The sequence below is a fragment of the Somniosus microcephalus genome, chromosome 12 (assembly GCF_052327205.1).
Source record: "Somniosus microcephalus isolate GS21.2 chromosome 12, FLI_Smic_1.0, whole genome shotgun sequence".
In the NCBI taxonomy this organism is placed as follows: Eukaryota; Metazoa; Chordata; class Chondrichthyes; order Squaliformes; family Somniosidae; genus Somniosus; species Somniosus microcephalus.
Window position 1 is genome coordinate 87,586,786 of NC_140998.1, and position 26,236 is coordinate 87,613,021.

Here is a 26,236-nt window from a genome sequence, read left to right on the forward strand (position 1 = left end):
GCGGTAACGCCGTGCCGCGCACTGTCTTCTGTGCATTCCCACCTCCAGACGACTTCACTCGGCTCCTCGGAGAGTTCCCCGATCTGACCAGGCCCACTTTCTCCTCCTCGGCTACAAAACATGGTGTGGAAAATCACATCACCACCACCGGTCCCCCGGTTTACGCACGGGCCCGACGACTCGAACCCGGCAAGCTTGCAGCTGCGAAAGCGGAGTTCGACACGATGGAGCAGCTGGGGATTATTCGCCGGTCAAATAGTCCCTGGTCTTCGCCTCTCCACATTGTTCCGAAACCCGGCGGCGGATGGCGGCCATGCGGTGACTACCGATGCCTGAATGACGCCACTACTCCTGATCGCTACCCGATCCCGCATATCCAAGATTTCTCAGCCCATTTGGCGGGAAATACCTTGTTTTCAAAAGTCGACCTCGTCCGTGGTTACCACCAGGTCCCCGTGCACCCGCAAGACGTCCTGAAAACCGCAGTCATCACCCCATTCGGCCTGTTCGAATTTCTGCGGATGCCATTTGGCTTGAAGAATGCTGCACAGGCTTTCCAGCGCTTGATGGACTCCGTGCTTCGGGACCTAAAATTCCTCTTCGTCCACCTCGACGACATCCTCATCGCCAGCCCTAGCAAAGAGGAGCACTTCTGCCATCTGCGCACCCTCTTCACACGCCTCAGTCAACACGGTTTATTTATCAACCTGGCCAAGTGTCAGTTCGGCCTGCAGCGGATTGATTTCTTGAGCCACCGCATTACATCAGACGGCGCAATCCCCTTACAGACGAAGGTCGAGGTGGTTACATCTTTCCCGCGCCCGCAGACCGTCAAGGCCCTACAGGAGTTCCTCGGGATGGTCAATTTTTATCACCGGTTCATCCCTAAGGTGGCTCTGCTTATGCAGCCCTTGTACGAGGCCCTCAAGGCCAAGTCCGGTAAGGATCCGATCAGCTGGATGGCCGAGATGGACCGGACGTTCGGCGACAACAAAGGCGCCTTGGCCAACGCAACCATGCTGGCACACCCGCTTCCAGGTGCCACCATTGCCCTTACCACTGACGCGTCGGACTACGCAATCGGCGCAGTGCAGGAACAGTGGGTGAATGGGACGTGGCAACCGCTGGCGTTTTTCAGCCGCCAATTACGGCGAAATGAAAGAAAGTACAGCACTTTTGACTGAGAGTTGCTGGCCCTTTTTTCTAGCCATCCGCCATTTCCGGTTCTTACTAGAAGGACGTCCGTTCACAGCTTATGTGGACCACAAGCCACTGACGTACGCTATGGCCAAGACCGCCGAACCGTGGTCAGCTCGGCAACAACGTCACCTGACGTTCATTTCAGAATTCACTACGGACATTCAGCATGTGTCCGGCAAAGACAACCTGGTGGCGGATTGCCTCTCCCGCGCGATTGTGCACGCAGTCCAACTCGGAATCGACTATGCCCACATGGCTGCGGATCAAGCCTCGGACCCAGAGTTCCAAGCCTACAGGACCAGCCCCTCTAGCTTCCAAGCGGCCGACGTCAAATTCCATGCCGCAGGCACCACGCTACTTTGCGACGTCTCCATGGGAGTTCCCCGCCCTATCGTTCCAGTCGCCTGGCGCCGGAAAGTGTTCGACGCCATACACGGGTTGTCACACCCTGGCATGAGGGTCTCGCAAAGGCTGATGTCGCCAAAATTCGTCTGGAAGGGATGTCCGCGACTGGGCCAACACCTGTGTGGTCTGCCAAAAGGCCAAGGTACAGCGTCATGTAAAAGCTCCATTGGCCACCTTCGCTGTTCCGGAGCGCAGATTCGACCACGTGAATAGGACTAACCACCCTAATGGCTGGTATGTAGATGGTTACGGTCACGGAAGGAGCGTTAACGCGGCCAGAAATCCTTCCACCACTTCATACAGTTCCCCAAAGGGAACAGTGCGAAGACACGTACAACGATGACCTGATCCCCCACTGGCGGGAAGAACGTGATGACGTCATGACGTCAACCACGGGACCAGCCAGCAGTCCTCGTGGAGCCTCCGAACTGAATAGACCTACACTCGATGTTCTCCTGCAGTTACTTGTTTAAACCTGTTAGTTTCCATTAAACTTCGTTTTGTTTAAGCGCCTGAGTGGACCTCAGTCTTTGGATAGGAACTAGACATTCCTACACTGTAATCATTTTATACGAGCCCGCCAAAAGTTAGACAAAGGACTGACCTGATTTGGCGCGCAGATAAGGGGGTGAAGAACAGGTATAATTGTAGGCCCATCGGTAGTGATTGCTCTCTTATCGCTCTTGCTCCTGCCCACCTCTTTTGGCCTTGGCCTCCTGCCTCTCGTTCTCATGCCCTGGCCTCGTGGCGGGCTCTCTTCTCGCTCCCCGCGCCGCTCAACACCAAGGACGCCCATTACTACACCGAGGGCCAAACGCGGGAGGAGAACGAGACCCGAATTCGAAAACACACAGGACACACAGGCTACAAACGGGCAGACGAGACGAGACGAAGAATACGGGAAACCGATAGAGGCAGAGAAGGGCAGCGGAAAGACGCGTTGGGGGACAAACACCCAGTTATAAGCTGGCGTTTGACGAATAAGTTGGCGTTAAGTAAATGGACAGTAAAACCCCAATTGACGAATAAGCTGGCGTTTGAAGCATAGGTAGTAAAATCAGTTTGACAGTGTAAACTGCCAACCGAGCCCCAACCATTTAAAAAACCCGTCAGCGACCAAACCGCCCGAGGAAGAAGAAGAAGACCCATCGCGACTCGACCACGACGTTAGCTGAGGAAAAGGAGGGTGATTCGCATAAACAACTCCATCGCCGCACCGTGACCACATGGCGACGAAATACCCCAAAGGACAGAAAGAGTGAACCTCAAAACCCAAACCGGTTAAAGCAACAGGTTTCGAATTGGTGAGCATGAATTCCTGGCCCCTCGTAGCTTAATCTAGTTAGGTATTAGGGGGTGGGATAAGGATAAGGGGGTTTTAATGTATTTTTTTCCATCGATGTGCCGTGTGTTCCCCATTCCCATATAAGTGTAATTGTTTTATGTCTGTAACTATATCAGTAATTCTCAGTAAGATTGTGTTTTTATTCTGCCTTTAATAAAATTTTGGTTTACTTGCACCAAACCACTTGTCTACTTGATTTTCTGTATCGCCGCCTGTACCTAAGTCCGGTGTCTAGAACCCAGGGGTGTGGGAGCGATTCGAACCGCTCAGAGACAGTCAGAGGTGAAGCTGACTGGGCACACGCCACCCCCTACAGAGGGGTTCAGGACGCCCCATTGAATTCACGCATGTGGCATTGCGGGCACCGCATGAGAATGCTGAGGTTTTCCGAAACCGCAAGAGCTTCCACTCCTTAAATGTACAGTTGGTCTGTGACCACACACAGCTCATACTCACCGTCAATGCCCGCTATCCTGGCAGCAGCCACGATGCTTTTATCCTGCATCAGACTGGTGTGCCAGACCTTTTCCAACCACCACATCAACCTAGTGGACGGCTCCTCAGGGACAAGGGTTACCCACTCTGCACCTGGTTGATGACACTGCTCCATAACCCCAACACCCCTGCCGAGCTGCAGTATAATGAGAGCCATAGCTCCACCAGGAACCTCATTGAGCAGGCGATCGGCATCTTGAAACAACGGTTCCGGTGTCTGGACCACTCAGGAGGAGTCATGCAGTACTCTCCCGAGCGAGTCTCCCTCTTCATTGTTGTGTGCTGCATGCTTCACAACCTCGCAATCCTGAGGACCCAGTCAATGCCACCAGGTATTGGTGCATCACCTGAGGAGGAGGAGGAAGAGGATGATGAAGGGGAGGATGAGCAGCACTAACATGGGAGGGAGGCACGCAATGTTGCCATTGCAAGGGCCGTCCGTGAACGGCTGATAAGACACCAATTCTAACCCCTTACTGAGAAGATGGCTTCTGGGATGAAGAAGCACATCATCGAAAGCATCCCGCACCCGCTATTGCTGGGCAAAGCTGCAATGAGTCAAATGACCAACAATGTAAAGTATAGAATTTTAAAAAATATTTATATTACAAACTCTGTATCATTTATTCAGGACAAACAATTAGAAACAAACCCAACAATTCATAAACTAACAAAACTCGTTCACACAACATGGAGATAAATGGCAAAACAGTAAACAAATATAATAAGAACCTCGAACTTTCCCACAAACATTCCCACCATTTATTTACACATCCTACTGTTTGCCCTTCGAGGGTGATCTTCATCCCCTGTGCACTTCCCCACTTCCCACCCTACTGCTCCTCCGTAATGAGGCCCAAGTGGCTGCAGCAAGGCTGGCGGAAGGCTGCTGAATGTCAGATGCAGAGACTGCAGATGCCCTTGAAGGACACCCTCGACCAGCTCTGGGCCTGGAGGGCCCGGCTGCAGACTGCACCAACTCTGCATGGGCAGCTGCAGTCTGGGCTGGCTGTGTTGCAGGCCATGCCAAGTGCAATGGGGGTGGCAGTGGTGGGAGTAGGAATATTGTCATCCTGAGAGAGGACAGCACCTCCCTGCTCGACCGACACACTGGCACTCCCACGAAGCAGTACCTCAGCATCCAGAGCAATCTGCTTAAGCACAGATTGCTGGCCTGCTGCAGTACCATGGGATCCCTGAGGGACTGTGAGCGACCCAGCAAGGATGGCAGCAGTCAGTGCTTGTCTGACATCAATCTGAGACTGCATGAGAGCAGTCTGAGACTTGATAGCACCAGCCAATGACGCAATTGCAACAGTAAGCCATTGCGTTGCGTCAGCCTGTGCTGCAATAGATCCTGCCACCTCACCCATTACACGCAGCATGGGCTCTGGGTCCCCACTGTCTCCCTGCAATTTAACCATCCTCTGCAACAAGGCAAGGATGGGTTCAAGGGTTTGCGCACAGATGCCAGCTGTGCTAGTGGCGGCCTCCTCCACACTCCTAGCCAGTCCATCCATGTTTCGGGCACCCTTGCCATTGCACCCATGAGCCCAGTGTGTATGCTCAAGGCCTGAATATTCATGGCCGCAATATCAAGGTCCTCATCCGAGTCCTGTGCAGCAGAACTCGCGCGCCTACTCACCCTCCGGGGAGATGGCCCCTGAGCTTCCCTACCCCCATGGCACCCGCTGGGTCCAGGAGCTTCGCCCTCTTCAGACCCTAACCCCCTGCTCCCCTCCAGGGAAGGCGTGGCCCCAGTGTCTGAATTATCACCCTCGGGAGATACAGGCAGTGAGGCTCCGGCTTCCTCTTCCTCCTCGTCTGGGGCGTCGCTGCCACTGGCAGGTTGAGGGACAGGCTGGTCAGCTGGTGGTTCAAAGCAGGAAGGTACAAGAATGGCTTTAGTGTGAGGACAAGGGGGCAGGAAGGCAGCAAGGACTGGAGGCAGTTAGTAAGTTAGATTGAAAGTGTAAAAGGCTGGTGTTGTTAGGGGCAAGTGGTATGAGAGAGGAGAGAAAGCTGATGAACATACCATTGCTATCCCCAAGGGGATCGACCTCTCGAGCGGCCACGGCACCTATGACCTGGCTGGCAACGATCCTGTGCACTCTCGCCTCCAAATTGGTCAGAGGGTGTGTAGGTCAGCTGGTCCTCCTCCCGTGCATTGCTGCTCCTGCCTGTTATGAGAGAGCTTGGCCTGCAAGAAAAAGGACAGCGTCTGAGTGAGTGTGCTGCCATGTGTTTGCCTGATGTGCCTCCCATAGTTGAATAGTCCTTAATGTGTACAGCCATGTGTTTGCCTGATGTGCCTCCCATAGTTGAATAGCCCTTAATGTGTGCAGCCATGTGTTTGCCTGATGTGCCTCCCATAGTTGAATAGCCCTTAATGTATGCAAGGTTTGGAATGTGCATGTGCCTTTTATGAGATGGCCATAGGTCTTGGATGAGTGCTGGGCATTTGGGTTTATAAACCCTCTGGGCACAGAGTGAGGTTGAGATGGAGGGATGTAGAGGTTTTGAAAAGCAGGTACCCACCCTGACCACCCAAATGAGGTCGTTGAACTTCTTCCTAGACTGAGTGTGACTCCTCAACACCAGGCTCCTCGAAGAGACATGGGAAACATATTGGGGGAAAAATTCGGTTGCTTAGCGCCTCCGGAGGGTGCTAACGGGGCGCTAGGAAGTTAGCGCCTGAGCTCGGCGATTTTAGCGCCGCTCGTAAAATTGACCAGACATTTTGCAGCGGCTCTAAACACTACCGCCACGATCTCCTGCGTCCGCAGATCGTGACATCAGTCGAACGTGCAACGCCCCGGTAGCGCCCCGGACCAGATATTGAGTGGCGCCCCCGCCTTTCCGCCTGCTGCTAGCAACAACAGGTAGAGGGGAACGTTTTGCAGTTGGGAAGGGGCTGGGGGAGCGCTATTTAAAGGTGGCCGCTTCATGCCTTTTCTTGTCGGCAAAATTTTTGCACCACGCATACACAGAGGGAGAGAGATGCCTGGAGAGATTTAACGCTGTGTGGAGGAGTTTTGGGTCCTGAGCAGCACTTTGCAGGTTCATTTTGATTTGACCTTCATTCCAGCAATTTAGAAGAGACTATGGGGGCTGCACTGAATTGGGGTGTCGTCCTTCACCTGCAGAATCGGAGGCGCAGAGAGAGAGTGGCACACATGGCCAGAGGGAGGAGGGCCAACAGGCCTCTGCACAGGAGACTTTACCCTCTGAGGGTATTCAGGGAGCAGTACCCATATCTTCATTTGTCTGAGGAGCAGTGTTTGTGCAGGCTGCACTTCAGCAAGGAGGTGGTCACTGAGCTCTGCGACCTGCCGCAACCAGATCTGCAGCCTCAGCTCAGGACCAGGACGTCTCTATCGGTGGCAGTGAAGGTGACAGTGGCTTTGAATTTTAATGCCACCGGCTCCTTTCAAGCTTCTACTGGGGACATCGCCAATATCTCCCAGTTCGCTGTCCATTGTTGTATCCGGGAGGTGACAAATGCCCTGTATAAAAGGAGACGCCAGTACATCTATTTCCCCATGACCCGGGGTAAACAGCATGAACGCGCATTTGGCTTTGCTAGGATAGCGGGCTTCCCCATGGTGCAGGGCGCCATTGACTGCACGCATGTGGCATTCCGGGTACCGCATGAAAATGCAGAGGTATTTCGAAACCGCAAGGGCTACCACTCCTTAAATGTGCAGTTGGTCTGTGACCACACACAGCTCATACTCGCCATCAATGCCTGCTATCCTGGCAGCAGCCATGATGCTTTCATCCTGCGCCAGACTAGTGTGCCAGGCCTTTTCCAGGTACCACGTCACCCAAGTGGATGGCTCCTCGGGGACAAGGGTTATCTACTCTGCACCTGGCTGATGACACCGCTCCGTAACCCCAACACCCCTGCTGAGCTGCGATACAATGAGAGCCATATCGCCACCAGGAACATAATTGAGCAGACGATCAGCATGCTGAAGCAATGGTCCGCTGTCTGGACCGCTCAGGAGGAGCCCTGCAATACTCTCCTGAGCGAGTCTCCCTCTTCATAGTTGTGTGCTGCATGCTTCACAACCTCACAATCCTGTGGACCCAGCCAATGCCACCAGGGATTGGTGCACCACCTGAGGAGGAGGAGGAGGAAGAGGAGGAGGAGGATGATGAGGAGGAGGATGAGGAGGAGGATCAGCCGTAGCACCAACGTGGGAGGGAGGTGCACAATGTTGCCAATGTAAGGGCCGTCTATGAATGGCTGATAAGAAGCCACTTCTAGGCCACTACTCAGAAGATGGCTTCTGGCATGGAGAACAACATCATGGAAAGCAACCCACAACCCCTATAGACGGCCAAAGCTGGAATGACTCAAAAGACCAAAAATTTAAATTTTGAATTAAAAAACTTTTTTATTTAACAAACTCTGTGTCATTTATTCAGGACAAACAATTAGAAACAAACACAACAAATCATGAACTAACAGAACTGGTTCTCACAAGATGGAGATAAACGGCAAAACAATAAACAAATGTAATCACAGGAACCTTAACCTTTACCACAAACATTCCCACCATTTATTTACACATCCTACTGTTTGCCCTTCGAGGGTGATCTCCATCCCCTGCACACTTCCTGTAATGTATATGCCTTTAAGGGGGGAACTACTTTTTACAGCTCATGTATACTGTAGTACCGGCAGTGACCACACCTGTATATAGCACTGAGTAGAAATCTGTACAGTCAGTTCCAATGCGAGCCACATTGAGTAAACACCTGTTGTACCGTTTCTCCTGCAGTCTGTGTCTTATTATACACGGACGGAACATTGGCGACGAGGCAAGTTCGAACCTACCTGCAACTCTGCATCCCCTCCCGGGGATTCGTTCCTGAAGCTCAGTGGATTGGAGGTCAAGGCCAGAGACTCGGGCGTCGACCACGGGCAACCGCCCAGTCATCCAGCAGAGACTCGAGAATTGTGGGGGAGGCTGTCGAGAGCCAGGCTTGGCTTTCCAGTCGAGGTGGTCCAGCGAAACGGGCTGGCAACAGGTAGTGTGCAGACCCTTCCCAGACAGCGGCGAGCTAGAGCCCGACCGGGCAGCACAGCAAAGGGCCGAGCAGCGTCGACGGGGGAGAGAGAGAGAGGGCAGAGCGCACAGGGCGCAGCTGGTGTTCAGGGGCTGAGCAGCGTCGGAGAGAGGGAGAGAGGGAGGCACAGAAACCCGCGAGGCACCGCCATTGCCACGAGGACCGCCGAGAGCGGCGTTGGCAGCAGCGCAGGAGAAGCGCGCGAAACCTACAGGGCGCCGCCATTGCCACGAGAACCGCCGGGAGCGGCGTTGGCAGCAGCGCAGGAGAAGCACGCAAAACCTACAGAGCACCGCCATTGCCACGAGAACCGCCGGGAGCGGCGTTGGCAGCAGCGGGGGAGGAAGGAAAGTGCGGGAGACGCCATTTTAAGTCATTGGGAGACGCCATTTTAAACCACACCCAAAATGCCGAAGAGTGGCAGTATCACCGCATTTGACAATGAAGTCGAAGATTGGACTACATATCTCGAACGAATAGAGGTGTACTGCAAGGCAAATGAGGTGTCAGATGACAAGAAAGCGTCGGTATTGTTAAATTTAATGGGTGCAAAGACGTATGGTTTATTACGAAATCTAGTAACCCCAACGAAGTCAATGGAAAAGAGTTTTGAAGACATAGTAACGATACTACAGGGACATTTAAACCCCACACCGCTGCTGATAGCAGAAAGATTCAAGTTTCACAAACGGAACCAGCATAAGGATGAAAGCAATGCTGATTATTTAACAGAACTGCGCAAGCTATCGAAACACTACCAGTTTGGAGCGGGACTGGCAGATACCTTAAGGGACAAGTTTGTGTGTGGGCTTCAAAGTGAAGGAACCCAGAAACGGCTTTTATCTGAAAAGGACCTTATGCTGGAAAAGGCTTTCAGCATTGTGGTATCATATGAAGCAGCAGCACGGGGCGCTGCAGAGATACAACAGAGACCACAAGAATATGGCACAAACTAAATGTCATATGGAACAGAGAAGTGCTATCGCTGCGGCAGAACAACACACGACCAGAATGATTGCTGGTTCAAAGACAAAGTGTGCAGACAGTGTGGAAAAGTAGGACACATAGCACGAGTCTGCAGGTCGGGAAAGAAAACCAGCAATAAGAAACCTACCAAAGGAAAGTACAAGAAGGTACGTAAGATGACGGAGAATAGTTCAGATGAAAAAAAGAGTGATAACGACGCTGAAAGCAGGGAACTGAGTTGTCTGAAACTACATAATGTGACCACAACGGAGGATCACCGAACCATTTGGGTCACTCTCAAGATAGCAGGAGTCCAGGTAAAGATGGAATTGGACACAGGATCAGCCCTAACAGTCATAAACCGACGGGACTACGAGCGGCTATTCTCACACATACCCTTGAGAGACACAAAAATTATTTTGAAGACGTACACGGATCAAAAAGTCTACCCCAAAGGAAAAATAAGGGTGACCGTTATATATAACGGTAAGGAAACACCAAAACTAGACCTGTATGTATTGCAAGATGGAGGACCACCATTACTGGGGCGTGAATGGATCCGGAAAATACAACTGGATTGGCATTCCATACAGGCACTGACTGTGGCTGACAAAAAGGATGACGACGTCACACCTGGGCGACTGTCAAAGATCCTAACTGACGCGAAAGAGGTGTTCCAGCAAGGACTCGGAACACTAAAAGGCATGACAGCGACGATTAAAATTTAAGAAAAACGGAAGTCCAAAATTTTTTAAGGCCAGACCGGTACCTTATGCGATCCGTCCAGCAGTCGAAGCAGAGCTGGAGAGTCTGGAACGTTCAGGTGCACTGTCCAAGGTAGACTGGAGTGAGTGGGCTACACCCATCGTCCCTGTGATGAAAAAGTCGTTGAGCAGCACGCCTGGGGAACCAAGGAAGGTTCGCATCTGTGGGGACTTTAAGGTAACAGTGAACCCGGTCCTTCACACCATACAATATCCACTTCCGCGGATTGAAGAAATTTTCGCCTCGCTATCTGGAGGGAAGCGCTTCACTAAGATTGATCTGGCCCAGGCGTATCTGCAAATGGAGGTAGAAGAAGCATCAAAAAAAACCTCACAATCAACACCCATAAAGGTCTCTACCAATACAACCGACTGGTATTCGGGGTAGCATCAGCTCCGGCTATTTGGCAGAGGGCAATGGAACAAGTCCTGCAAGGGATCCCAGGGACCCAGTGTTATTTGGACGACATCCTGGTCACGGGCAAAAATGACAGTAATCACCTTGCCAACCTGGAGCAGGTGCTCACTAGATTGCTGGAATATGGGCTCCGAGCTAACCGCCCCAAATGCGAGTTTTTTAGAAAACAGATCTCGTATTGTGGCCACGTTATCGATAAAGAGGGGTTACATAAGCCCCCAGAGAAGATTGAGGCAGTAGTCAAGGCTCCAGCACCGGAAAATGTGTCACAACTGAGGTCGTTCCTCGGGCTGGTAAACTACTACCATAAGTTCTTGCCAAACTTGTCTACAATACTACACCCACTGAACACCCTACTGCAAACTGGGGTGCCATGGAAGTGGAGTGACGAATGCAGACGAGCTTTCCAGAAGAGCAAAACACTAATCACATCGAAAGAGGTATTGGCCCATTACAACCCAGCATTACCAATTCAGTTGGCATGTGATGCGTTACCCTACAGCATTGGAGCGGTGCTGTCGCACAAATTCTCGGACGGCTCAGAGAGGCCAATAGCCTTTGCTCACGATCACTAACCTCAGCCGAGCATAACTACGCCCAGATTGACAGGGAGGCCCTCAGCCTAGTGTGGGGAGTGAAAAAGTTCAATCACTATCTGCACGGGCAGAAATTCACCTTGCTGACTGATCACCAGCCTCTTGTCTCCATTTTTAATCCGAAGAAGGGCGTTCCGGTGATGACTGCGCAACGACTACAAAGATGGTCACTTTTTCTAGGGGCGCACCACTATGAGATTGAATATAAGGGCACGAAACAGCATGGAAATGCTGATGGGCTATCACGCCTGCCACTGCCTACTGCGGAGGAAGCACCAGCAGTGGATCCTGTCGAAGTATTCCATTCGACTACAGTTGAATACCTACCGGTAACTAACGTTTGTATCGAAAAGGAAACCCGAAATGACCCGACACTGTCTCGGGTATATGATTTGACGGTGAAGGGATGGCCAGCACATGGCGACTCACTGTTGCCAGCATTCTCGACAAGGAGAGAACAGCTGTCAGTGTGCTGGGGGACCTTGATGTGTGGATCCCGAGTGGTAATTCCACCCAAGTTAAGGGATAGAGTGCTCAATGAGCTTCATGAGGGTCATCTGGGAGGGGTAAAAATGAAAAGCCTAGCCAGGGCTCATGTGTGGTGGCCGGGAATCGATAAACAAATCGAGGACCTGACCAAGAGCTGCTCAGGATGCCAGAAAGTCCAAAATGCACCACCACAGGCCCCTCTACACCCATGGGAGTGGCCCTCATCTCCATGGCAACGGGTGTATATTGATTTTGCTGGTCCATTCATGGACTCAATGTTTTTAATAGCCGTGGATGCGCACTCGAAATGGCCTGAGGTCATCAAAATGTCCTCCACCACCACGGAGAAAACTATTGCAGTCCTACGGACCATTTTTGCCAGGAATGGCTTGCCAGAACAGATTTGCTCCGACAACGGACCACAGTTTGTGTCCGAAGAGTTCCGGAGGTTCTTGAAAATGAATGGGGTAAGGCATTACACATCCGCCCCGTATCATCCAGCCACAAATGGATTGGCTGAGAGGTTCGTACAAACCTTTAAGAAGGCAATAAAGGCTATGTACAATGACAACATTCCGCTGCAGCACAAGGTGGACAATTTCCTGTTCGCCTACCGGAATGCGACACATGCAGTCACCAACCAGGCCCCAGCCATGATGTTCTTTAACCGAAGGTTAAGATCTCGCCTGGATTTGCTCAGACCAAACGTACGAAGAGATGTTGAGAGTAAGCAGTTCCAGCACATCCATGAGAAGCCAACAAGGAGCTTCAATGTAGGGCAACCAGTCTTGGCCCACGACTACCGAACAGAAAAATGGCAGCCAGGAACGATATGCACACGGCAGGGCCCACTAATGTACACAGTGGACGTTGGGGAGAGCATCGTGAGACGCCATGCTGACCAGATCCTAGAGTCACAGGAACAAGTCAACCCCATGCCTCGCCCATACGTACCTGGTGATGAACCCGACGTACAGGTCACATCTACCCCAGAAACAGTAGCATCGGAAGCTGATGAACCAACCGACGACAGGGGGCCAGAATTGCCTCCGCACCAAGAGCAAGACACTCGGGAAAGGCACTATCCAGAAAGGATCAGGAAGCCTCCCCAAAGGCTGAATATATAAATAGACTATTTTCAGCTAATGTTGCATGTTAAAAGTGTTAATTGTAATTAGTTTGATATTTAATTGTTAAATGAGTGTTATGGTACTGTTAATCTAAAAGGGGAGGAATTGTAATGTATATACCTTTAAGGGGGGAACTACTTTTTACAGCTCATGTATACTGTAGTACCGGCAGTGACCACACCTGTATATAGCACTGAGTAGTAATCTGTATAGTCAGTTCCAATGTGAGCCACGTTGAGTAAACACCTGTTGTACCGTTTCTCCTGCAGTCTGTGTCTGCTCGTCCGTAATGGGGCCCCAGTGGCTGCAGCAAGGCTGGTGGAAGGCTGCTGATTGTCAGAACCTGAGACTGCAGATGCCCTTGAAGGGCACCCTAGACCAGCTCTGGGCCTGGAGGGCCCGGCTGCAGACTGCACCAACTCTGCATGGGCAGCAGCAGTCTGGGCTGGCTGTGTTGCAGATGGTGGCAAGTGCAATGGGGAAGTGCCAGTGGTGGGAGTAGAAATGCTGTCATCCTGAGCGAGGACAGCACCTTCCTGCTCGCCCGACACACTGGCACTCCCACGGGGCAGTACCTCAGCATCTGAAGCAATCTACACGAGCACAGATTGCTGGCCTGCTGCAGCACCGTGAGATCCCTGGTGGACTGTGGGCAACCCAGTGAGGATGCCAGCAGTCAGTGCTTGCGTGGCATCAATCTGAGACTGCATGAGAGCAGTCTGAGACTGGATGGCACCAGCCAATGACTCAATTGCAGCACTAAATCGTTGCGTTGCGTCAGCCTGTACTGCAGCGACTCCTCCACACTCCTAGCCAGTCCATCCATGCTTTCGGGCACCCTTGCCATTGCAGTCATGAGCTCAGTGTGTATGCTCAAGGCCTGGCTATTCATGACCGCGATGGCGCGGTCCTCATCTGAGCCCTGTGCAGCAGGACTCGCTCGCCTACTCACCCTCCGGGGAAATGGCCCCCGAGCTTCCCTACCCCCATGGCGTTGCTGCAGCCTGCTGGGTCCAGGAGCTTCATCCTCATCAGACCCTACCCCCCTGCTTCCCTCCAGGGAAGGCGTGGTCCCAGTGTCAGAATGGGCTCCCTCGGGAGACGCAGGCGGCGAGGCTCTGGCTTCCTCTACCTCCTCGTCTGGGGTGTCGCTGCCACTGGCAGGTTGAGGGACAGGCTGGTCAGCTGGTGGTTCACTATCTGAAAGCAGGAAGGTACAAGAATGGCTTTAGTGTGAGGACAGGGGGGCAGGAAGGCAGCAAGGACTGGAGACAGTTAGTAAGTTGGATTGAAAGTGTAAAAGGCTGGTGTTGTGAGGGGCAAGTGGAATGAGAGAGGAAAGAAAGCTGATGAACATAGACCTCTCCAGCGGCCATGGCACCTATGACCTGGCTGGCAACGATCCTGTGCACGCACGCCTCCAAATCGGTGAGGGTGTGTAGGTCAGCCGGTCCTCCTCCCGTGTGTTGCTGCTCCCGCCTGATGTGTCTCCCATAGTTGAATAGCCCTTAATGTATGCAAGGTGTGGAATGTGCGTATGTGTTTTATGAGATGGCCATAGATCTTGGATGAGTGTTGGGAAATTGGGGTTTTTAAACCCTCTAGGTACAGAGTGAAGTTGAGATGGAGGGATGTAGAGGTATTGAAAAGCAGCCACTCACCCTGACCACACGAGTGAGGTCGTTGAACTTCTTCCGACATTGGGTGTGGGTCCTCGGCACCAGGCTCCTCGAGGAGACGTGCTGAGCCACCTCCCTCTAGACTCTTCTGTACTCCCGGGGCAATGGCCTCCTGCCACTCTCTGGGTAGAACACTGCCCGTTGATGCTCCACTGCACCAACCAGAGCCACCAAGGCCCGGTCGCTGAAGCACTGAGCTCTTTCCCTGGGCCTATCCATTAGTGGTTCCAGCACAATTGCTTTAGAGGTCTCTCCAGGCTGAGATTCAAGGCTGCAATGAGCAGGGTGTGGCTGGCTAGCAAGATGGACCCTCCCCTTTAAGCTTCGGTAGTGCTCTGAGGTAGCGCCTCGCTCCTCGACGTTAGTGCATTAAGAGTGGTGTGTAGCGCCTGATTTAGTGCTCAAATCACCTCCAGGGGCGATAGAGGCCAATTTTGCAGTCAGAGGCGATAATTAGCGCCGGGCGCTAGACTTTGCGCCCGGCCGATAATTGCGTCCCAAACGGGGTGATACCGAATTTCTCCCCCATTGTTTTTCTTTTGATAGTGCTATGGGATTTTTTTATGTCCACCTGAAAGGGCAGACAGGGCCTCAGTTTAATGTCTCATCCAAAAGAAGGCACCTCCAACAGTGCAGCACTCCCTCAGCACTGCAGCAAAGTGTCAACCCTGGATTAGGTGCTGAAATCGCTGGAGTGGGGCTTGAATCCAAAACCTTCTGACTGAGAAGTGAGAGTGCTACCACTGGGGTAGAGGCATTACTGGATCTCATTATGAGTAATGAAATAGATCAAGTAGATAAGTAAAATATGGGTGAGCACCTTAAGAATAATGAGCATAATATGATAAGGTTCAAGACCTAATAGAAAGTGAAAATGTTAGTACAAGAACAAGGGCACCAAGTAGGGCAGATTTTAGAAGATGCTCTTGGTCAGGTGAGGTGGAAAGAGAAATTGGCACACAGGTCTGTAAATTGCCAATGGGATATTCTTAGAAAGAAGATTGCAAGTTGCAGAATAAATATGTAACATTAAAGAGGAAGCCTAATTTAAGTTTCAGAATGCCTTGGATAAATAGAGAGATTTGAAAAAAACCTAAAGTGAAAGACTATGGCCTAGAAATTTGTGGCTGCTGCGAAAGCAGCCGGTGCCACCACGGCCGGGGGGGTTAATGGCCGCCGATAAGGGTGGCGCTAGCAGGACTGAAAAATTGGCACTGGGGACTAATGATCATTAGTCCAGCGCTAAACTCACCGTGTAACGCCCTCCTAATAGTGTTCGTCCCGGCATCAGACCCCAATGTGGCGTCCAGAAACGGCGTTGCTGCTTCCACAACCGCTGAAAGCGAGGCTGTGATTTTGCAAAGCATTGCGGGATCTTAAAAGGGCCTTCTGAAATGAAAAAAATAAAAATGATGTAAAATATGCAGTTTTTAGCCCTTGCAGCTGAACTGTCTTCTGAAAAAAAATGAACATTAAAAAGAATTTCCAAATGACAGTCTTCAGCTCTTAAAGTTGAATTCCCTTCCGCACCTAAAAAAAAAGGGAAAAGTGTTTCAGCATTAACATAAATGGCTCAGCAAGCCAGGGAAGGGTCACCCAGGATCTCGCACCCAGTATTCCAGCTTTGTGCAGGTGGTCAACACTGCAAGAGAGGTCCTCTACCCATTGGGGCCAGGAGGCCCTCCAGAAAGAACGATGTGGGACCAGATCCCCGAGGCCGTCACTGCCAGCAGTGTCGTCCCCACCACCTGGCTCCAGTGCCCAAAGAAGCTTCATGACCTCAGGCCAGTGGTCAAGCTCAGTGAATGCATCTTCAAAAGCTGTCTCCTACCAACTGCACCACTAGCCTCACTCACTGCTCAATGCATGACTCCTCCCGCCCCCTTCCCCCAATCACTCACCTACCAACAATCTGCACCAATCACGAGGCACACCTCCCATTCCTAGCTTCACCTTACCCCCCTTGGAGGAGACGGTGCAGGCCATTCTTGGCAGGGGTATGGCTGAGCCCTTGGTCAGCGATGGAGCTGAAAGGATACAAGATGCTGGTAACGTTATCCTCCGTCTGGGATGCACCTCTTGCTTTCCCACCCACCCCTCACCACAGCTCCATCCTTGTGTTTCCTCATTTCACATACCCAAGAAATGCTGCCTGCCCAGCCAGTGGGTGACCAAGAAGAGGGAGAGGAGCATGAAGAGGAAGAAGAAACAGAAACACCGTCACTGAATTCCACACTCCCAGCCACCAGCTCTTCAAGGTCATCCTGCAAGGCCATTTGCAGTGTCTCCCACTGAAAGTCAGCAACCTTCCACCAGCCATGCTGCAGCCACTGGGGTAGCACTGCGTGGCATCAGTAGGATAAGCAAAGGTACACACATGACAGTCACTAAGAGAATGCATAAGGGTGATGTGTTGATTTCTTGATGTCATAGTGGATGGATAGATGTATAAAGTTGGAATGGAAAGTTTGCTTTGTGGTGGCTTTTATTTCAGCATCGTGGCCAAGAGGACGCTGTAATAGAGGGAAGATAAGGTGTAGGACAAATGTTGAAAGGGGAGTTGGGTTTGTGGTCACTGGTACCGCAGGCGAATGATTCCATCCCAGATATCCTGGCCAGAAAGGGGCTGTTTGAGATGCACCCTTCCTTCTGCTTCCTCCTATTCTGCTTCCTCCTCTTCTGATTCTTCCTCTTCCCTCTGCGAGCAGATGCTGTAAATCTGAAATAAAAGCATAAAATGCTGGAAATACTCAGCAGGTCAGGCAGAACCTCGAACTGAGACGTGAACTCTCTCCATGGATGTTACCTGACCTGCTGAGTATTTCCAGCATTTTCTGACTTCTCAGAGGCCTTCCTTTACCATCCGAGGTCTTACAAGCATCCAGCAGCACTTCCTGCACTCCCTACACGCTTAAAAAACTTTTAACATGTATTGCAGCAAGCCACTACTTCAATAAAATAGTAAAAATCCAGTCCAAAAGCTTAAATGCAAATTTACCTGAAAGATGTGTGTGTCCCTTTAAGAGGTGCTGACAGTGCCTCTGAATCTGCTGAACGCTGGGTTTTCATGGCGAGCTTAGGACCCAGCTGGGCGCTAAGGTCCAAGTTTGCTGAGGTGATGTTATGTCGGCGTTGCATGCTGACTAACGTCACCCTCTGTTAATTTACATTTCCAGGGCTAGAACTGCTATCGGCAGCACTAAGGCCCTCAACAAAATGGCAGCCGCCAAGTCCCGCGCCACAGAAAGGCGCTAGAGTGGCAGCCGCCATTTTTAGACCGGTTCGCAGCGAAAACTCGTGGCGGTAAGTGAGCCAATTTCTAGGCCAAGTTCATATTCCTACATTGCAACAGTGACTACACTTCAAAGGTGCTTCATTGGCTATAAACGTTTTGGGACATCCTGAGGTAATGAAAGGCGCTATATAAATATGTCTTTCTTTCTTTATATGGTTCCTGTAGGTATGATTAAAACAAAGAGATAATACAAGAAAATAAGGAAAGAGGTTAAGAAAGGAATAACAGAAGCAAGGATGGAGTATGAGGAGAGAATCTCATAAAATATTAAAAGGAATAGTAAAGTATGTTAGTAAAAAGAAAATTGTTAAATGTTGGGGTGGAACCCCTGGGAGGAGAGGATGGAGAGTTACAGGATAAACAGAAATTGATAGGGATACTTAACAAGTACTTTGCTTCATTGTTTACAAAATAGAAGGATATTGGGGAGGAGAAAAATCCTTAAATGGTTAAAATCAAGATGGGATAACAAATAAAAGGAAAGTATTAGATAAGTTAGTTAGGATAAAGGAGGACAAAAAATGTTAGGACCTGATGGGATACATCCAAGGATCCTGAGGGAAATGGGGGAAGAAATAGCAGAGGCCCTCAAAATTATATTTCAGGGTTCTATTGAGAGCGGGTGTGTGCTGCAGGTTTGGAGAGTGGCCAATGTAATACCCATTTTCAAAAAAAAGGAGACAGAACCATCCCAAGTAATTACAGGCCATTTAGTTTAACAAAGGGAAAATTTTGGAATCTTTAATTAAAAATGAAATATCTAGATGAAAGAGGAATAAATGATATTGGAACAGAACAGGGACTTGGAATTAGGACTACCGAGACTCTGTCTTCAACGCGAGTGTCCTCAACTCCATCCCACAGCATGCTACCCACCACAATCTCAGCACAACCCCAGCCCGGCATGAGGTTGAAAAGGCCATCCAACAACTGAAGAATAACAAGGCTTCAGGAGCAGATGGAATCCCTGCTGAGGCGCTAAAGCATGGCGGAGAAGCACTACTGGCGCAAATTCATGAACTAATTTCTCTTATCTGGAAGGAGGAGAGCATGCCAGGGGATCTCAGTGATGCCGTAATTGTGACCATCTTCAAGAAAGGTGACAAGTCCAATTGCCGTATATACAGAGGGGTTTCCCTGCTGTCTGCCACAGGGAAAGTCAGCGCAAGAATCCTCCTCAATCGCCTTTTCCCAGTGGCTGAAGAGCTCTTCCCAGAGTCACAATGCGGGTTCCGCCCACTAAGGGGCACAATGGACATGATCTTCACCGCGCGCCAATTACAAGAGAAATACAGGGAACAGCACCAACCGCGCTGTACATGGCCTTCTTTGACCTCACAAAGGCCTTTGACACTGTCAACTGTGAGGGATTATGGAGTGTCCTCCTCAAATTTGACTGCCCTCAAAAGTTTGTTACCATCCTCTGCCTGCTTCACGACGGCATGCAAGCCATGATCCTGACCAACGGTTCCACCACAGACTCAATTTATGTACGGACCGGGGTCAAGCAAGGCTGTGTCATCGCACCAACGCTCTTCTCGATCTTCCTTGCGGCAATGCTCCATCTCACCCTCAGTAAGCTCCCCACTGGAGTGGAGCTAATTTACAGAACAAACGGGAAACTGTTCAACCTACGTCGCCTCCAGTCCAGATCCAAGCTCGTCCCTTCCTCTGTTGTCGAATTACAGTATGCAGGCGATGCTTGTGTCTGCGCACACTCGGAGGTCGAGCTCCAAACCATCATTAACACCTTCACCGAAGCGTACGAGATCATGGACATTACACTAAACATCCGTAAGACAAAGGTCCTCTACCAACCTGCCCCCGCCACACAGTACTGCTCCCCCCCCCCCCCCGATGATCAAAATCCATGACAAGGCCTTGGACAATGTGGACCACTTTCCATACCTCGGGAGCCTACTGTCAACAAGGGCAGACGTCAATGACGAAGTCCAACACCGTCTTCAGTGTGCCAGTGCAGCCTTCGGTCGCCTGAGGAAGAGAGTGTTTGAAGACCGGGACCTCAAACCCAGCACCAAGCTCATGGTCTACAGATCAGTAGTGATACCCGCCCTGCTGTATGCCTCAGAGACATGGACCATGTACAGCAGGCACCTCAAAGCACTGGAGAGGTACCACCAACGCTGCCTCCGCAAGATCCTGCAAATCCATTGGCAGGATAGGCGCACCAACGTCAGTGTTCTCGCTCAGGCCAACATCCCCAGCATCGAAGCTTTGACCACGCTCGATCAGCTCTGATGGACGGGTCTACTCAGAGCTCCGACACGGCAAGAGAGCCCCAAGTGGGCAGAGGAAACGCTTCAAGGACACCTTTAAAGCCTTCTTGAAAAAGTGCAACATCCCCACCGACACCTGGGAATCCCTGGCCCAAGACCGTACAAAGTGGAGGAGAAGCATCCGGGAAGGCGCCGAACACCTCGAGTCTCTTCGCCAGGAGCAAGCGGAAGCCAAGCGCAGGCAGCGCAAGGAACGCACATCAACCCAAGCACCCCACCCACCCACCCCTTCAACCACCGTCTGCCCCACCTGTGACAGAGACTGTAGGTCCCGCATTGAACTCATCAGTCACCTAAGAACTCATTTTTAATGTGGAAGCAAGTCATCCTCGGTTCCGAGGGACTGCCTAAGAAAGAAAGAAACTGCTCATGTGGGGAAAAATACCAACATGGATTGGTTGGGCAGAATACCCGTCTCTGTGTCGTAATTTCTACGTAACAGGGTGGCAATGAAGGCCCTGTAGTTGGTCTTAGAATCTCTAGAATAATGTGAGGAACATCAACCAGGATTTCCACTCCTAATCGCTTTCCAGGAGGCCCTGTTGGAAAGTGCATGCGTGGATGCCAGGTGAAGACAGGATTTAGTTTGGCTGCAATGCTCTCCATTGTTAACCAACCTATTGGTGCACAGTGACTGGGTTCGTACATTAAGAATGGCCACCTGGCAAAGTAGCAGAAGGCTGCCGGCATCCATGGAATATTGCCCCAGCACTGAGGACAACTTTAGTGTCACTTTTAGGAAAGGCAAGGAGAAAACGAGGAAGGATGTTTAAATTGTTTTCTAGTCCAAAATATTCACGAACAGAAACCTGTAGCTAAAACATTCAGTTAAGACAAATATTGCTGTACAATAGGAATAGATTTTGGATTTTCAGTTTATATTTAATTAATAGAAATATTTCTTAATTACATATAATGGAGTTAACTCTATTTTTTATATTACTTGTGACTGCACAGCATAGCCTCCAGGTGGCATTACATGCACAGAAGTGAGGTGTAAATAGTCAAAGTTTCTTCCACTTAGTTCACCATGGTTATTTGATACAAGATATATATCTGGTGTTAACAAGTATACAGTAATGCACATTTTTAAATATTTGCTACATTTTCTGTAACTATGTAATTTTCTTCACTTCCGCTGCACTTACTGTTCTTCAGCCCATATCTTCTCCACTACTTCGGTTTATGGTACTCGGTAATCTGGTACTTGGAAGTGCGTGACAGGACCATGAGTTAATAACCCTTTGTCTGTGGAGATGCACTTGGCTCTCATTCATTGCTTTATAATGAACAATTAAAAAATTTATCATATTTAATAATTTACTGGCCAAATGGTAACAATGTGGAACAGGTGATATACACAACACTCTTCAGTGTTGTGATACTTAGTGACATATGGCATTGAAATTATCAACGGACCTTTTGTTCAATACTAATATTCAGCTTGTAAATAAAATAGAATAATGTACTTGCACATGACTGGTTTCTTGAATCTTTTTGTGTACCAGAACAGTTCAGGTAATGCTTCAGAGTACTAGGCTGAAAAGGAGATCTCAAGATGGTAGTTTTGATGTGGCAGCAAGTACTAACTCCATGTTATAAAATTATATCTATTATTATTCATTGTTACCCAATTTGAAACAACACGCTAAAGCAATTTTTCAAAATGTTATATTGGCACACAGAGCCTCTTGGCACTTTATTGAGAGTGCTTTCTTTTGACTTCTGCTGATGTACATACCAGAACTGTTTGACTAGAATACTTGAAGAGATCTAGTGAAGGTGCCCAGTACAGATATGTATACCTCCATGCATTGTTACAAAATTAGAGTACAGCTAGACATGCAACCTAACACTTCAAACCAGGGTCAGCGGTGAAGGAACAGCGCTCGCCGTTCACTACGCTGACAGCTGCCCACACAGAGTTGTTCGTGGGCTTTTGGCTGGAGACTTGCTGTCATCGGGTATCTGATCCAGTGCAGCACCCTCTACAGGGGATCTGTGGTGTGTGAGCAGGACAAACACAGCAAGATTCTTCAACCAATCAGATTGAAGAATCCTCACTGAGGCATGCAGAGTCTAAACCATGAAGTATAAACCAGGAATTATAAATTAGATTTAAATCATGTACAGAAAGTGAAATAAAGATTGTAAAAGAATGATGGGATTAAGAGAAGGAGATAAAAGAGACAGACAGAAAAAGTAAAAAAGCTTTAATTAAAAAAAATCTCCAATACTAATTAAATTCTGAAGGAATGAGACTCCACATTTGTAAAAGTAAATTTTCTGCGCCAGAGAGGTTGTTTAGCAACAATTATGACTAATCATGCTGTTAAAAATTCACTTACACCTGAATGCACCAGCCTTAACTTTTTCTGCCATGTTTAGTGCGTAACTAGTGGGTAAGATCAGCAACTTCACGCCCTTACATTGAATTCAACGCCGAGTCTATCAGCGAGTTTCTGTTATAGCGCAGCCTGTGGAGGAGAAGGGTAACTTGGACCGCAACTTCCGGATTTCCACGTTTAACTGCGCATGTGCATACTCTGGAAGTCCAATTTACTCCATAATAACGGTGAGTGCTGTTAGTCTCACCATTATTCTCAAAACAAACTCCGGGCCATGATGATTCAATGCAAAATCTTTAACGTGTGGATTTATTTTTGCAAACTTTTTTTCTCCTGATTGATCCTCTTTGCTGACTTAGTTAGAGGCACCCAATTTAGGTCAAACCATAAGGACTTGCACAACCGATTGATTTAAGTATTTATTAAACTCACTTAACTCATCTAACCCTAATTGACAATGACTACTCCAGAGGTCATTCATTTTGCAATTTACTTATAATCGGCATGGTAAAATTAAATGAACATCAAATCATCATTACAATAGTTATTTTTGTTACAGCCATTCACCCTCCTTGATTTTCACTCAGTCCTATGGTTCATGTTAACAATTGCCTGGTTTACTTCTTCTGTTAGGCAGTCAGTCAGAGCTCTTGGTTAAGCATAATGGCCCATATTTTCCGATCCCTACGGGTGTGTACGAGCTGTGTACACACCCGTAGGGGCCTCGCAAGTGCTGGTTACAGACATGTGAAGCGCATGCGCTGAAAACCAGCACTTCCGATCTGTCAAGAATCCTCTTGACAGATCATCCACCTGCCCTGAAGAAGGGCCTCTGCGGGGGGAGAGTTCCGCAAACTACCTGCGCCCCTGGGATATCTGGGCCTCTGCGTGTGCAGACCAGGAGAGGCCCAGGATCGGAAGTGTCGGGACCTATGGAGCCAGCAGGTAAGTTCGTAGATTTTTTCCAGATCGGAAGCATCCGCACGCGGGAAGCCTCCGATCGGAAACTCTGGGCCAATGTATTTTTTTATATTCTTCAAAGAACAATAGCCTGGCCTGGGATGAGGGCAATAGTTAAGGTTGAGATCTGTCTCTATTTCTAGGTATATTTCCAATCAAAGAAAAAAAAACCTGATGTTTGTGAAGCTGGTTATTGGAACTTCTGAGTATTTTCTTATTGATGCACTAAATACAGGACAACAAGAACAACAACTTGCATTTGTATATTGACTTTGGTACAGGAAAACATCCTAAGGTGCTTCACAGAAGTGTAATCAGACAAAAATTGATGCCGATATTATGAAGAATGACTAAAAGCTTGGTCAAAGAGATAGGTTTTAAAGGAGGAGAGAGGGTCTTAAATGAGGAGCAAGAGAGAGAGAGAGAGAGATGTTTATGGAGGGAGTTCCAGATCTTAGGGCTGAGACAGCTGAAGGCACAGCAACCAATGGTGGGACAAAGTGAGTGGGGGCTACGCAAAGTCCAAAGTTGGAGGAACACAGGCCTAGAAATTTGAGCGCATCCATTTTTGGGTGTGCGGATGGCGCAGGGAAGATTCCATGTGCCTGAATGGTGAGGCCTGAGGCGCGATTGGACTTCTAAGCCACAGAGTTCTTGGATGGCTGTAGGACTGGAGAAGGTTATAGAGGGGCGAGGCATTAAGAGATTTCCACAAGAGAATGAGAATTTTAAATTGGAGGCTTTGGTGGAGCCAATGTAGGTCAACGAGCATAAGGGTGATGGGTGAGCGTAACTTGGTGTGGGTTAGGATACGGGCAGCAAAGTTTTGGATGAACTGAAGTTTATGGAGGATGTGAGGTCGGCCAGAAGAGCATTGAAATAGGTGGGAGAGAGTAAGGGTTTTACTGGGGACTGAAGCATCCAAGGCAGAGGTGAGGAGTGATTGAGAAGATCAATAGCTGTAGAAGTAATGCGGTGAACATAGGACCAAAGGCTAGAGTGTTGGGAGTTTGTACGTGCAGTTATAAGTGACTTGGTGGAGAGTTTGGATTCCAGGGATGCATGCAGAGGAAGGAGGTTTAGAGGGGGTTTTAGGATGTGAGTAATGAAGGATACAGGGCAGTGATCAGAGATGGCCTTGTCTGTGATGGAGAAGATGCTCATTGTTCTTCACCATACTAATAGGTGATACCAAAAACCAACGAGTGGAAGTGGAAGATATTTCCAGTAAATGTGTACCATTTGTCTGCAATGCCAATTATGTATTCAAGAACAATTTCAAATGGTGTCATTTCTTGAGACTGTTGGTACAAATAGGTCTCCTTGTCAGTCCTGAGAATCTTGCTATATATAAACTCCAAAAATAAACCATACAAGCTTTGTGAAACATCCTCATTGATCCCACTGTCTCCCAAAAATGTCCATCTTTTAAACCATGGTTCTATAAAACAAACATCATCACAGGTCAGTAATATCAGGTCTATTAAATTAAAATCTATTCTTCAATTATCTGTGGTCTGACATTTGGAAGCTGATGTTCAAAGCTAAACCTTTTACATCATATTGGAAGATTGAGATACAACATGTGAAGATCACTGGGAAAGTGAAGAGTTGGCTTGATGCCTCCCCTCAGGCATTGTTGTTGATAATGCAAGAGGTTTCTCGATCTGTGCTCTGTTCAATAAGTTCTCATCAGTTACTATGGAGTGTCAGGTTTTTTTTCTCCCCTATTTTCCTGCAGATGCCAAGTGATGTTGGGATACATTTCCAACAGATACTCTCTGGTATCTTACACAAGTAACTATAATATGTGAACATAGTCAATAAGTGTTGGCACATTGTTCGACTATTAGCTGAGCTCGATCCTATTCTCACCACACGTCTATGTTCGTACACTTTGCAGTCGAGGTCTACCGGATACCATTCAGGAGCAGGAATACTAGCTGAATCTTCCTTGCTCTAGCTAAGGGACATGGAGGCTAGTTATACCACTTAACTGCTTCACCAGTTACAATCAACAAACTCAGCAGAGACCAGTGTTCAAGCCTGGGACTTTTTTGGTCTGTATTGTTTAGTTCTACACCAGATCATGCCTTTGCCCATTAGGTGATTAGGGAAATAGTGTTCGTGGCTTGGATCAACTAGTTTTATATACCTTCATGTTGTATTTTCTCCAGTGTAATCTTTTGTTCATGTTTGACTGCACAACGGTAATCCAGTTGTAAAGTGCGTTGGGGCCTTCCAAGGACATGATAAAGCCTTGTGTACTTACAAGTTTCTCGCTTTCTTATTTAATAATATTTTGAGGGCCTTGAGCTTGGACCTCCAGTAGTTGATGCAATCATTAATTACACTGCAGTTTGGATACATTAGCTAATGTTGTTTTGTTTTCAGTTGAGTTTTGTCCCTTGTTGAATGTTTGGAGTAATCATTGACCTTTTTTTAGTATTGTGTCACTCATCTTCCTAATTGCTATTGACTAGAGTATATCAGTCAGGTATGTAGGTATTTACAAGCTTTTGAAGTTCTGCTGCTGCTTTCCAGCAATATAGTGGATTATGAGAGTAATGTAGGAATCTAAAAATACAGCTGGTTACTAGTCTGATGCCAGAATTTATTCAAACAGCAACTCTACTAATATCTCTTTCTGATAATTAATTAGTTTCCATGCACTGAAGGAGGACAATAGCTCTGAATCTCTGAAACATAGAGTAAATTTTGCAAGGGGAGATTCACAGTGCGGGGCTTTGCTTGGCAGGAGTGCGGATGG